Here is a 13,543-nt window from a genome sequence, read left to right on the forward strand (position 1 = left end):
ATAATTTGCTGGTCCACGTAATACCAGAGGACAAACATTACTGGATCTGCTGCTTACTAATGCAGACAAACTCATTAAAGATATTAAGACTGGAGGCAGTCTGGGTTGCAGTGACCAAGCCCTGGCTGAGTTTCTGATCTTGAGGAATATGGGCCTGGCAAAGAGCAAAATCAGGACCCTGAACTTCCGAAGAGCAAACTTCAAGCTATTTAAAGACCTAGTAGATGGATCCAGAGATCCCCTGGAACACTGTCCTTAGAGATAAAGGAGCTGAACAGAGCTGAAAACTCATTAAGGATGTTTTTCTTGGAGCACAAGAACTCTCCACTCTCCTGTGTAAGAAAGCAAGCAGGAAGAGCAGAAAACCGGCATGGCTGAGCAAGGACCTGCTGGTCAAACTGAGGCACAAGAAGGAAATGCACAAACAGTGGAAGCAGGAACATGTGGCCTGGGAAGAGCACAGGGATGCTGTCCAGATGTACAGGGATGAGATCAGGAAAGCCAAGGCACAGATGGAACTGAGTTTGGCAAGAGATGCAAAGAGTAACTAGAAGAGATTCTATAGGTACATTGGAAGGAGAGTGTACCTCCTCTGATAAACAAGAAGGGAGAACTGGTAATGACAGACATGGAGAAGGCTGAGGTACTCAGCAACTTCTTTGCCTCAGTCTACACTGCCAGTCAGGCTTCTCACATCCCTCATTTCCCTGAAACTGTAGATGGGGACTGGGGGAGCAAAGTTTCTCCCAGTGTAAGTGAAGAGCAAGTTTGAGACCACCTGATGGAATAGAACAGTACAAGTCTATGGGGCCTGATGACATGCATCCCAGGGTCCTGAGGGAACTGGCTGATATAGTTGCCAAGCCTTTCTCCATCCCATTTGAAAAGTCTGGGCAGTCAGGTGAAGTTCCTGGTGACTGGAAAAAGGGAAATATCAGTCCCATTTTTAAAAAGGGTGGAAAGGAGGACCTGGGGAACTACAGACCGGTGAGCCTCACCTCTGCACCTGGGAATATTATGAAGCAGATCCTCCTGGAAGCAACGTCAAGGCACATGCAGGACAAGGAGGTGATCCAAGACAGCAGCATGGCTTCACCAAGGGCAAATCATGCCTGACCAATTTGGTAGCCTGCTACGATGGAGTGACTGCATCAGTCAACAAGGGAAGACCAACTGATGACATCTACCTGGGCTTATGTAAGGTCTTAACACGGTCCCACATGACATCCTGATGTCTGAATTGGAAAGATGTGGATTAGAAGGGTGGAGCATTCAGTGGATAAGGAATTGGCTTAAAGGTCACACCCAGACAGTGGTGGTCAATGGCTTTATGTCCAGTGGATGCTGGTGATGAGTGGTGTCCCTCGGGGGTCTGTCTTGAGCCCGGTGCTGTTTACTGTCTTTATCAACACCACAGACAATGGGATCAATTGCACTCTCAGCATGTTTGCAGACAATACCAAGCTGAGTGGTGCAGTTGATACCAAAGAAGGAAGGGATGCCATCCAAATGGACCTGGACAGGCTGGAGAAATGGGCCTACCTGAACCTCATGAGGTTCAACATGGCCATATGCAAGGTGATGCACTTTGATTATGGCAATCCCAGACATGAGTATGGACTGGGAGAAGAACTCACTGAGAGCAGCCCTGCAGAGAAGGACTTTGGGGTTCTGGTGGACAAAAGGCTCAACATGAGCCAGCAGTGTGTGCTTGCAGCCCAGAAGACCAACTGCATCCTGGGCTGCATCAAAAGAGATGTGACCAGCAGGTGGAGGGATATGATTGTCCCCCTCTACTCTGCCCTCGTGAGGCCCCACCTAGAGTGGATGTCCAGGTCTGGGGCCCCCGGTAGCAGAAGGGTGTGGGGCTGTTAGAATGCGTCCAGAGGAGGGCCACAAAATTGATCAGAGGGCTAGAGCACCTCTCCTATGAAGAAAGGCTGAGAGACCTGGGGATGTGCAGACTAAAGAAGAGAAGTCTCGTGGGTGACCTCATTGCAGCTTTTCAGTCCTTAAAGGAATTCTATAAAAAAGATGGAGAACATCATTTATTTATTTTTTTTCCTCAGGCAGACAGGACAAGAGAGAATAACAGGACTAGAGGGAATGGTTTTAAACTAAAAGAGGAGAAATTTGGATTAGAGGTTAGGAGGAAATTCTTCAATCAGAAGGTGGTGAGGCACTCAAACAGTTTGTCCAGAGAAGCTGTGGATGCCCCATCCCTGGAAGTGTCCAATACCAGGTTGGATGAGGCCCTGGGCAACCTGATCTAGTGGGAGGTGTCCCTGCCTGTTGCAGGGGGTTTGAAACCAGGTGAGCTTTAAGATCCCTTCCAACCCAAGCTGTTCTATGTTTCTATGGTTCCATGTTGCTCTTGCTTGCTTTCACTGTCTCACTCACTTTTTCATACTCTCGCTCATTTATACAGGTTTCAGACAGTATTTGGTCCACTTAGTTTCATTTGAAAGCTTCTCTTAAATAAATCAAAAAGGAATAATGAAAAATTACAAACCTGACTGATTATTGCACAACTTTTGCCAGAGGGATTCATATTTTTTGTATGTCTTTGTTAAAAAGAGATGATGCAAAGACATCTTCATACAAGCTCCTATGAGTAGTGGCTGGCGGACTGTCACCATTTGCTTGTTCACAGTTGTTTAGGAACAGAGCGTGTTCAGAATCATAAGCAGGTACGTCTTCTCCCAAAAGTCTCGAATGGCAATGAGTCAGGTACTGCCTTGCACTAGCATAAAAAATTAAACAGGTGAAATTTGCCACCATCTGGGCTCCCTCACTTCTTCCTGTACTGGCCTGTTGCCATTACTTACCTTCTTTGGGCACTAGATTCCTGTGGTTTGCCTTTGGATGATATACCTGAGCTCTGGTGGGTGCCGAGCTTGTTAAGTGTTAGGGGACTGAAAAAGGGAATTTTATTCCTCTGTTTTGCTTTTTTGGCTCTGCCTGACAGTTATGAGCTGATAGATATATGCAATGAGACAGATAATCTGTATTTAGGTTCCGGGAACATTTGTCACGAATACCTATCCATAATTAGTCCGTCCACTGACTGTATCAGCAGCCAGGAATGTAACGTGCATGAAGCAGATACTGGCTGTCAAAAAGGGCTGACCTCACAAACATTATATGCACATATGTTTAATTAATGTAAGGATGGGACTGTTTGACTTTGAAGAAGAGCTGCAATGAGGAGGGGTCTGAACAAGTCTTTGGCTTACTTTCAACTAATTTTTGTCACTCTTTTCAATCAGTTTTCTTTATTAGGGTTACAGATAAATCGTATGCCTGGAGGGTATTACAGAGACAAGTATGTCAACAAGTGTGCCAGATCATTAAGATGAATTTTCTTGAACGATGTGATACCAGGAATTTATTCTGCATCCACAGCTGTGGTAAGAGATAAACTGGGAGCTAGGAAGGAAGGAGAGTTGTTGGAGGATATAAGCTTTCTAACGAAAACACTGGGGATGCTTATGTTGGAAGATTGAACAAATGTAATGATAAGTATGACTAACTGAGGACTATGCCCAGGTGGCGTGGGAAATGTAATTAACCTTTGGCAATGCAACAGGCTCAGAAAGATGAGACAAAAATCCACCGAGATGCATTAGAATAGTAAGATGTTCATATATATACAGTGATCAGTTTCCCTATGTCAGTATCAGTGTTATTATAAAATATGTATGGAGACTATATCAAGACCCAGAAGCAATCACTTTAAAATGCAGTAGCCAAAGACAAGAGAGGTAAAAGTGATGGAGATAGCCAACAGATAACGATTTGGCTTACGGTTACCAAACTTGCAGTGTAAAAAATGATCCTTCTGGCAACAGAGAAAAACTAGGAGACATGGTACTTAACGAGGAAATTTGCTTCAGTGCTTCTCCCTAACAAGGTGTACTTTCTTCCTGACCTGACAGGCTGATAAACCTCAGGATGCCATTGAATTGATAATGAAGTACTAAGGTAAAAATAGTCTTTTTTTTTTTTTTTTTCCTGGATACCAGAACCAGCTGAATTGTCTGTGTAGTCAATTTACTCATGAGTTTGAGACATCTCTGTGTGGAAGCCTCCTGGGACAAGAAGTGTCATTTTCTTTCTGTAGCTCAGAGCAGATTTCGGTGTGCATCATCTATAAATAAGCAGAAAGAATTGGAAACTAGTCACTTGATCCTGTTTGTTTGCTCTCTGTGTTTGGATTATTATGAATGTGCTTTAAAAGCTTAAGCCTGGGCATAAATTTAACCAAGGAAAATGCCCTTCTTGGAAAATGTTGTATGCTCGTTTACTTTTTTAAATGCTGCCCAGTTGTATACAGCCCCTCTGAAGCCAGATCTTCAAACTACACATTTCATGGGCTATGTAACTAGAAATGGGTTTCCATTAAGAGACACAACAAGAGTACCTCAAAGGCTCACTAAGGCTATAATTTAGGACTTTTAAGGTTTCCATTTTTAGGTTTCATTGGTAATTGTCTCTAACTACACTCAACTTAACTGTCGTGTGTAACCATGGGGCCATAGGCATCACAGAAGAAGATACCACAGTTTTAATGTGGCAAGACTGGCTGAAAATAAGTTGTTGTCTAGAGAAAGTGGAGGGGACAAGGATACACAAAATCCTGCTTTGTGGAACACGGAAGTTAATTAACAGGTTATGGAAATCCTGCATCCCAAACCTCCACCAGGGTGTTTCTCCTTACCTTCCTCAATGACAAGCAACAACAGGAGGGTAGTACTTTCCTGCTCAGGAGCTACACATGAACATTTTTAATTACTTGTGGTTGGTGTTTTTTTTGTTTGTTTGTTTTGTTTTGTTTTAAGAACGGATAATGCTTTGTGTATTGAAGTAGGTTGCATAAAGCATTGCTGAAGTCAGATAATTTATTTTACTTCTAGCTGTTTATAACCTTTCCATAAACCCCAGGCAATGAGGCAAAACTTCAAGCTCTTTAGTTATTTTGCCTTTTGGCAGTGATTAACTTTTCTTCATGCAGGCTGACCTGCAAGAGAACCAACATGCTTTGCCAAGTTCCAGCCATCTATGCTTCCATGCTTTCTGTGCCATCAGTGATGTTTACTATATGCAGAATGGTACATGTGCATACTTTTTGATGAGACATAAGTGAATCTATACTAAGATAATGCTTTAAAAGGTTAGCTGAAGGAATTTCATAATGATCACATCCTCAGATCTAATGGGATTTGGCCTTTTAATGGGATTTGTCCTTTTAATGGAATTTGGCCAGAGTCCCTTCATTATACCTACACATGTAGAAGGAACTCCAAACCAGAGTATGTTGGAGAAGTATGGCCCACTTGTTTCTAATACTATTCTCTGTCCCCACATGTATTAGGCTTGGTAGGCACACTTCAGATTCAAGAAAAGGAAGCTTATCTTTCAAGTGATAAATAAACTTCTTCTCAGAAAGAGCAGTCAGGCACTGGGATGGGTTGCCCAGGGAAGAGGTAGGGTCACCGTCCCTGGGGATGTTCAAGGAAAGGTTGGATGTGGTGCTTAGGGACATGGTTTAGTGGGTGACATTGGCGGTAGGGTGATGGGTGGACAACATGATCTTGGAAGTCTTTTCGAACCCTAATTATTCTATGATTCTGTGATTCTAAGATTCTATTCCTATGAAATATGAGCATACTTCTATTTTAAGAGATATTGGACAGACATTCAGAATGCAGAACTAAATATTTCTTATTTTGTTTTTTAGAATTGCCTGTGATAAAAGTAAAGGTAGTCTTCTCAAGGGCTTGCTACTGTTGGATGCAGTTTCCTAGATTAGCAAGTCTCCCCTTCAAACTACTGCATTTGTAGCCATTACATGAAGATCACAGCTTAAGTCATCTTAGTGATAGGGAGCCAGAATCTGACTTCAATGGCTATCTAGGAACTTAACCAGTTAAAAGAGCTATATAGTGTTATAAATCAGGAAACCATAGTGCATATATAGTCTTCTAAAGAAATAGATGGCAATGGTGCAACTTAGCAGTTATTAGACTGCTGAGAAACTCTAGCAGTGCTAGTACAAGCTGAGGTGCAATCATCAAGCTGTTTCTCTGTCACAGTCCCGTACCAAGTTTATAATAGTCACACACGAAAATATGCATCTCAAGGTTGATTTCAATGTAGAAGTCAAAATAACACAGAGATCAAAATCCCAATTGACACCAGTACATGCCCCACACTTGTTTTTATTTCTCATAATACTAGGGCTAATATCTAACTTTTAAGTCCTGTTATTATTTTTACATGTTGGTAAATATATTTACATGTTGGTATTTCTCTTGGCTTTGGATAAGGAGAATAATGTTGCCCGGTTAAATTGTACCTGCGTTGTTTCAATTAAGTTCTGTCCTGTGGTTTTCATGCACTACTGAGGTATCTTAGTAATTTGCTTGAAAGTTATTGAATAGAAATTGGATTTTATTTGCTTATTTACAGCAATTATTTTTCATTCCCAGGTCTATATGTCAGGCCTGATTTATTTAAGCAATATCAAGCTAGTTTGACAGTCTCTAAAAACATTACTGGTGTGCTTGTTGCTGGAAAAGGAATGGGACTGGCCAGTCACTTCAGCATTTAGTTTTACTCAGCATTAAAACATATACTTGTAAAACCAGTTAGTGTAGGAAAAGATCACTTTTTAAATTTTCCTGCAGTATTCCTACATGCTTGTCACATCTGAAATGATCTCTAGAGTGCAATTCACACAGTTTGATGAAAGACTTTACCCCCAGAATTCAAGTTCAGAGGGAAATCTTCATGTAAACATACTAGGAGACCACTGAGCCTGCATTTTATTCCTGCTGAGAAGAATAAACTCTTCTCGTTCTCATATTAGTGTATCTTCCTGTGTGGATAAAAATGCAGTGGGAATATTTTTAGCTGCTTTTGTCTGGAGGGTAAGAATAGGAAAGGGAAAAGGAAAAGAGCTGAATTTTGAGTCACTTTTTAAAAAATGGTTTTTTTTAAAAAAACAATATTTTTGGAAGACTAATTCCCTCCAGTAAGCATCAAAAGCTCAGCTACTGCCAATTAAAACACTACAAGATAAAATAATACAAAGTAAGTTCTTTTTAGTGAAGGAGAAGGGCTTGTTAGATCGCATCTTCAGAAACACATGTGGTGATCACAGTCTTCGAATACAAGAAAGCATAAATTTTGCATATAAATATGATTGTCTGGAGTGTGCTTGGCAAGCACCACAAACAAGCTAAGTTTCATGGATTTACAAAGTGTCATCAGTTGGTTCATCACTGAATAAAATATTGGAAGTCTTGAATATACCCCAAGTAGTTTTCAGTCTCACTGTAGTACTGACAAACACAACATATAGGGCAGAAGAGGTGGAAGCTGTCTCTTCCTTCAGCTCAAGTATTCATGGTACTTAATGCACATAAGCTTCATTAGCAATACCAGATGATGGTTTTACTAATGTAAGTGTCTTGCATAGAACACTCCTGAAAGACTTTACATGATAAGATTTTTTTGGATGCATTGGATGGGCAGGAAAGAAGTGCTCAATACAGAAAATAAATGTTAAAATTAAATATTTATGCAGATGAAGTCTGGGGAAAAAAGTGAATATAAAGGTAATTGAATGAATTCAAGTGAAATTACAGTGCAACAAAATAGTAGTATTCAATGTAAGATCATCTTTATTTCAAAACTAAAGTCTTAAAGAGAAGTCATATTCATTGAGCTTCTAATGAAGTCTTTGTTAGCAAGTGGAAGACTGATACAGTATCACTGAAGTCTAGCATTAAATTGTAAAGCTATTAAAAAGAGAAATCTTCTAATTTTCTAGATTTTTTTTTACTTGGAAGTGTTTGCAAAACATGTTTTTTAATTTTCATATGTTCAACTTTTTCCATCAGTGGTCAGGACTCTAAAAGCAATATTTTTAATGAGATCATATTTGAATACAATCATGATTGCAAGAGCTGGAGTTTGACAAATCGTATATGCTCAAAATGGGCACATAATTGAGTTAACAACAACAATGAACAAAAGAATTAACAGCTAAGCTATCTGTAGAAATTCTGTGACCGCATTGCTCTAAGTATTCTCCTTTAATAATTAAAAACACTTTGTGTTTTGGTCTCCATTTCTGGCTGTAATATTACTGAAGTTTTCAAATACCCAACACCTTTGCTAACCAGTGCTGCCCATGTTCTCCGTCCTGCACGCTATTGCATGGAGCATCAACAGCTCAGGAGTTATGCTGAATAAACCACTGTAAGCCATATAAAAAACAGGTTTCAGACTGCTCCAGTTTGCCAGAACATTCATTTACACAAGCTTCACACAAACAGGAATTTGTTACTAAAACCTGGGCATGAAGTTAAGCAATGTGTACATCATTTGCAGCTTACACAAGTCATTTTTAGCATAATCTCACCCGGTCAGGGGAAATCAGTTGAGCTCAGCTGATATTTACCTGTGTGAGTGGAGAATGAAGTGTGGTTAGGAAGTTAATATGTGGGACAGGGCAGTAGGTGTATGATGTTAGCAGCCCTCCTTTCAGCCTTGTGGTGGAAATGGTGAGAGCTATTTTTGAAAGTTTCCTGGGGAAAACACGGACTTGGTCATACATGAAGGTTTAATTTTGACCATTTTCCCTTAATATTCAGCTTGCAGATGATGAACAGGAACTACGAGTCCAACGTAAAGCTCGGCGAGGTCAGCAGTAACTTTTTCATCAAGTGGAACCACATTTTGATCAGGTCTGATTTGACTTGTTCTCTTCAAGACTGTGTATTTAACAAGGAGACTTTGGTCTCACAGTGTCACTGCAAGGCTGAAAAACAGCTAGCTTTAAATCTCTGGGCATAGTAGGTGCAATCTGTGTACATTTTTCAACTGTCCCAAAGTGTGCAGATGTAGTATTTTTTCCACTTCACCTGAAAACATGAACATGATGTATGCTGTGTAGAGGGAGCACCCTGCACTCTTGGATTATCCTTTTCCTGGTAAAAGGAGCACCAGAAAAGAAGTATCTGTAGAGGAGAATCCAGACAGAGTCTGGAGAATCTGGCTGATCCAATTAAAACTGCTGCTGTCGTAAATTGCAATAGATAAGCTTTCTGATGAAATGTTAGGTACTTGCAGAGAGAGGGATAATTGAACATTTCACGGTTCCTGTGTTAAAGGAAGTGCAGTGTTAGTAATATATATTGCACAAAAAAAGATCGCTGATCTTCATAACCAAGTATTTACTGAGTCATTTTTAAAGAGGAGTTCTGACTTTAAAGGACTGACATGGGATGCTTTGACCTTTGGCCTTTGTTGTTGACAAATGAAATGTCCTGGTGCAGGCCTCACCTTGCAGGTTTTAGGCCAAGAGGTAAATATGCATCTCTGATGTTAGGTTTCAAAATCTGCTTTTCACAACTGTACGAAGTAACCTAATTTAGGAAAATGAAAGAGAATCTAGTACATACTTTCTAGTGGAAAAATGAACTTCCAGACCTCTAACTTGTGAGCTTTCGGTGTATAACTATGTAGTAATTCTGTTGATGAATTTTGGTGCTTCTGTTTGCACTCTTGTCCTCCTTCCCAGACAAATTGGGTACGGTGCATAGGCAGGCATATCACCCAGCTTTCAGGAGACGGTACATATCCCGCTACAGGGAACCGAGCTCTTTGGAAAACCTTTGACTGAAAGAATGTGTGTTAGCAAACGGTGTCTGGGCTTGACCCCACATCCCCTGGCCATGTGGGCTGGGGAACCTGTAAGAGCGCTGCAGGGAGTGCCATGTAGGCAGAGGGCAACCTGCAGCAAGGCTCCTGAGTGTGGCTGGTGCGTGCCGTTGGCAAGTGCCCATTAAGTGCGTGGTTTTGGAGTGTGGCTCGCAACAGCTACTTGTTGCCAGGAATTTACAAATGCAAAATGCATATACAGAAAGACTAGTTTATTTCCTGGATTATGCTTAGTAAAAGTGCAATTAGGCACATTAGGCTGTTCCATTTGTGCCTATGTTCTACCAGTCTCTGCAAGCACAGGGGTCCCATTCAAGCAAAGGACAGCTGTGGAAATACGGGTTTTCTGCAACCCACATTGCTTCAGGGAGCCTGGAAGCAGCTTGCTCTGCTTGGGAAGTGCATGGCTGGGGCTGGAAAATCTGCTTGTAACACCTAGCAGTTACGCTGAATCACAGCTTCCTCTTGTTTGTCTAGTAATCCAAAATGTCTTCTAGGAAAAATGAGACAGACAGGTCTTGCATTCCAACTGGTATGAGGAAAGACATCACTAGAAAAGGCTAGTGGAAAAGAAAATTTGCATCTTTCTCTATACTTTGAAAGAAGGTATCATTGTTATTTCCGAATCAGTTGTAAATTATGCTTTCCTTTTTTTTTTTTTTTTTAAATTGTTATTAATGTAAGATTAAAATGCCACTGAAATGATTACTTCTGTCATATATTATCATGCTTTCTTAAACGCTTCAGCTAGCAAATGTTATGAGATTTCCTGCGCTTGCGACATCCTCCATTTTGACAGCTAGTGAGAAAAGAAAAATTGAAACAAAAGACTTCAGTTAGCATCTGTACAGACATATAAAACAATTCATTAAGTTCCACGGTGCCCAAAACTTAGTCCGTTGCTCTCATGAAAAGTGGTCCAAGGTTCAGTACATAACAAAAAAAATAATTGATTTATGGGTGGGCAATGATTTTTAAAGAAGACTCTTAAGGACTATTCATGCTGAATTGCTTTGTGCTACTGCCTGAGACTACCACTCAGTTCTTTGATGTGCATGTTTATAGAATTACACTCTACGTGCAGCCTACTGCATGGATGTTTTTAAGAAGCCCTGGAGCCCCGTGCCATCAGACTAACTGAGCAGAAAATGTTATCTACAGCACGAAGAATTAGTAAACTGTGTGCTGAAACAGCCAACCTGAAATTTTCTAGTATCAGTGAAATTCAGTATTGCACTGCTTACTATTTGTTGGCATGCTTTAAAGTGAAATCTTGCAAGGAGCATAAAGTTTACCATCCTCTTCGACTGGTAAACAAGTATTGCACCTTCCTCTTGCAACGCTCTCAGTTGTCTCTCATAGCTCATTGGATTTTTTTTGTTATTGCAATTGTTACAAAATGAATGCTGTTGGAAGGCTGTAATTATTGTTCTTCAACATCATTTCACTGTCATTGTGTCCCAGAATTGCTGTGTGCAGTAATGCACTCCCAGCCATCCACAGTGATAGCTGGAGTCCAGTGAGTGTTTTGCACCACTGCAGTGAAAAGTTTAGATGAGTGTCCTCCCCTTCTCTAAGCAACATGACTGTCAATTGTAGGAGTTGCTTCATCATCTCAAGCTGTAGAAATTAACTTTTAACTCTTAGTTGAGAGTCTTGTGTGCAACTTCTTTGTGACTCGGATGTTTTTGATGAAAATTCCTGTATTTTGTTTTGTTTTGATTATTATTTCATAACAAACATGGGAAAGTGTACCAGTTGTAATGACACATGCATCTACTGAGGCCATAGGGCAGCAGGCCTTTCCTGTTACACATCCTGGTCTTGGTAGTGGTGTAGGCTTAGTTACTTGGAAAAACAACCCTGGTACACACAGGATCACTCAGCAGGGCTGGAACCGAGTCCAGAAGCAAAAAGTAATAGCAGCTGATGGACTGGGATCTTGGGGAGGTGAAGAGAGAGGAGGCATGGCCAAAGGCACACCACAGAGGACAGGAGGGGCTGGTTGGGAGCCTGGGCTGTGTGAGCCCTTCTGGCATCTCCCATGGCATGAGGTTCCCAAGTCTTCTGTTCCTAAACTGATGATTGCCGGCTGAAAGAAGTACAGATATATCCATGTGTTGGATGGCAGCATCTCGGGCTATGAGTGGTACTTAGTTTGTTTCTTTTCTCACTAAACCTCAATGGGGTTGAAACCAGGAGGGGATCCATGCAACTCTATATGGTGGAGTTTGGAGGGAAGAGCCAAGGTACACGTAAAACAATTCTAACCATGAATGCCTTGGAAATGATGTACAATACTCCCTAATAAGACTGTCAGAGTTGTTAAAGTCAGAGTTTCAGGCACCTCAGCATGTCCTGCAATTTTAGAAACTTTCTGGCCATGCCACCTTCATGGTACCCCAGTATTATTTCTTAATAGGTCAAAAATTTTTAAGTATAAAATAATAAAATTAAAATTAAAATAATAAAATAAAAAAATAAGTTTCACAGTACTCTGAGGATGAGAATTCTGTTTCTTCTGTGTTTTTTTCCAGTGGGAAGGTGAATATGAGAAACAATCAACACATCTGGGCTCGCAGAGCAAGTCAACTACTCACTACAAAGCCTAGTTTAATCTCTGGAGCATCTTAACGTAGCTGCAGTGGGATGGAGCTTAATCACAACTAGCTTAACTTGTTGAAGCATTTAGCTTCTCAGAGATTTGCCAGGCAGTCTTGACTTCTATCTTGCTGTAACTAAAACCGTAACAGTAGTTTAATTAAAGCAGAGGTTTTTTGTGCAGTGCTGGATCTCTACAGGGATCATGCAAAATAAGGATAACTTGAAGAGGTATGTGTCCTTTTCTGAGAAATTATATATATACACACACACAAAATAAAAGGGGGGGGGGGGGGGGGGGGGGAGAGAACTGTCTTAAGAAGCAGGATGGCATAAAAATTTTGCCTAAACTTCAGTGAGGGAAAGATGAGCCCTTATTCTCCATTTCAAAAGCAAAGTGATGTATATATTGTAATACTTGATTGATAAGTTTGAAGTCAGTGGAGAACAATATCGTCACACACCATCTAATAAGTACATTACAGCCAACCTTTGAAACAATGCTTTATATCAGAATGCAACTATTTTCACTCCTAAGTAATTAATAGGACTGCTAGGAGAAATAAAGGCAGATGTTTCTCCAAAAACTGCAGCTTTTTTCCAGATTGCAATATGATGCGGAATTGCATCTGTCGTTGAAGTCTGGTAACCTGTCCTGAAGCCAGGATCTACCTGTGAGCACAGGTCACTGTTCTCCCAGTACCAGCCTCCTCTGGCACTCAGATCAGTGATCTGTGCAAAGTGCATAGGTTTGTGCCTGCAGAATTGATCAGGCAAGTAGAGGCGTGATCATGGGCCCGCATAGGAGATATAGCCCCACCAAGTCACACAAAGTCAACATGTGCCTTGGTTTCACTCCTGGCCTTTAGCACAGTTAGTTTGCAATTTCTCCTTGATACTGGATTGTGATTTTAATAGTGAACACTGGGGTGTGGATAGAGTAGAAAGGGAAATGTTCCTCTGGTGTGTGAAAGTGCATAGATAGGAAACAGAAATACATCCCCAAAAGCTATTTAGAAAAAAAAAAAAAAAAAAAAAAGGCTTTGATTGTTTTAATAATGCAGTATTTCTTGGGAAAATTTCTCTAGATAAGAAGACAGTGTTTTTTCACACGTGTTTTTAACTTTCAAAGCTGATTGATGCACGCTTGGGTTGCATGTCTTTAAGCTAACAGGGTGACTCATGGGAACACAGAACAAGAAAGGTGAAT

Source organism: Cygnus olor, chromosome Z, assembly GCF_009769625.2.
Source record: "Cygnus olor isolate bCygOlo1 chromosome Z, bCygOlo1.pri.v2, whole genome shotgun sequence".
Taxonomy (NCBI): domain Eukaryota; kingdom Metazoa; phylum Chordata; class Aves; order Anseriformes; family Anatidae; genus Cygnus; species Cygnus olor.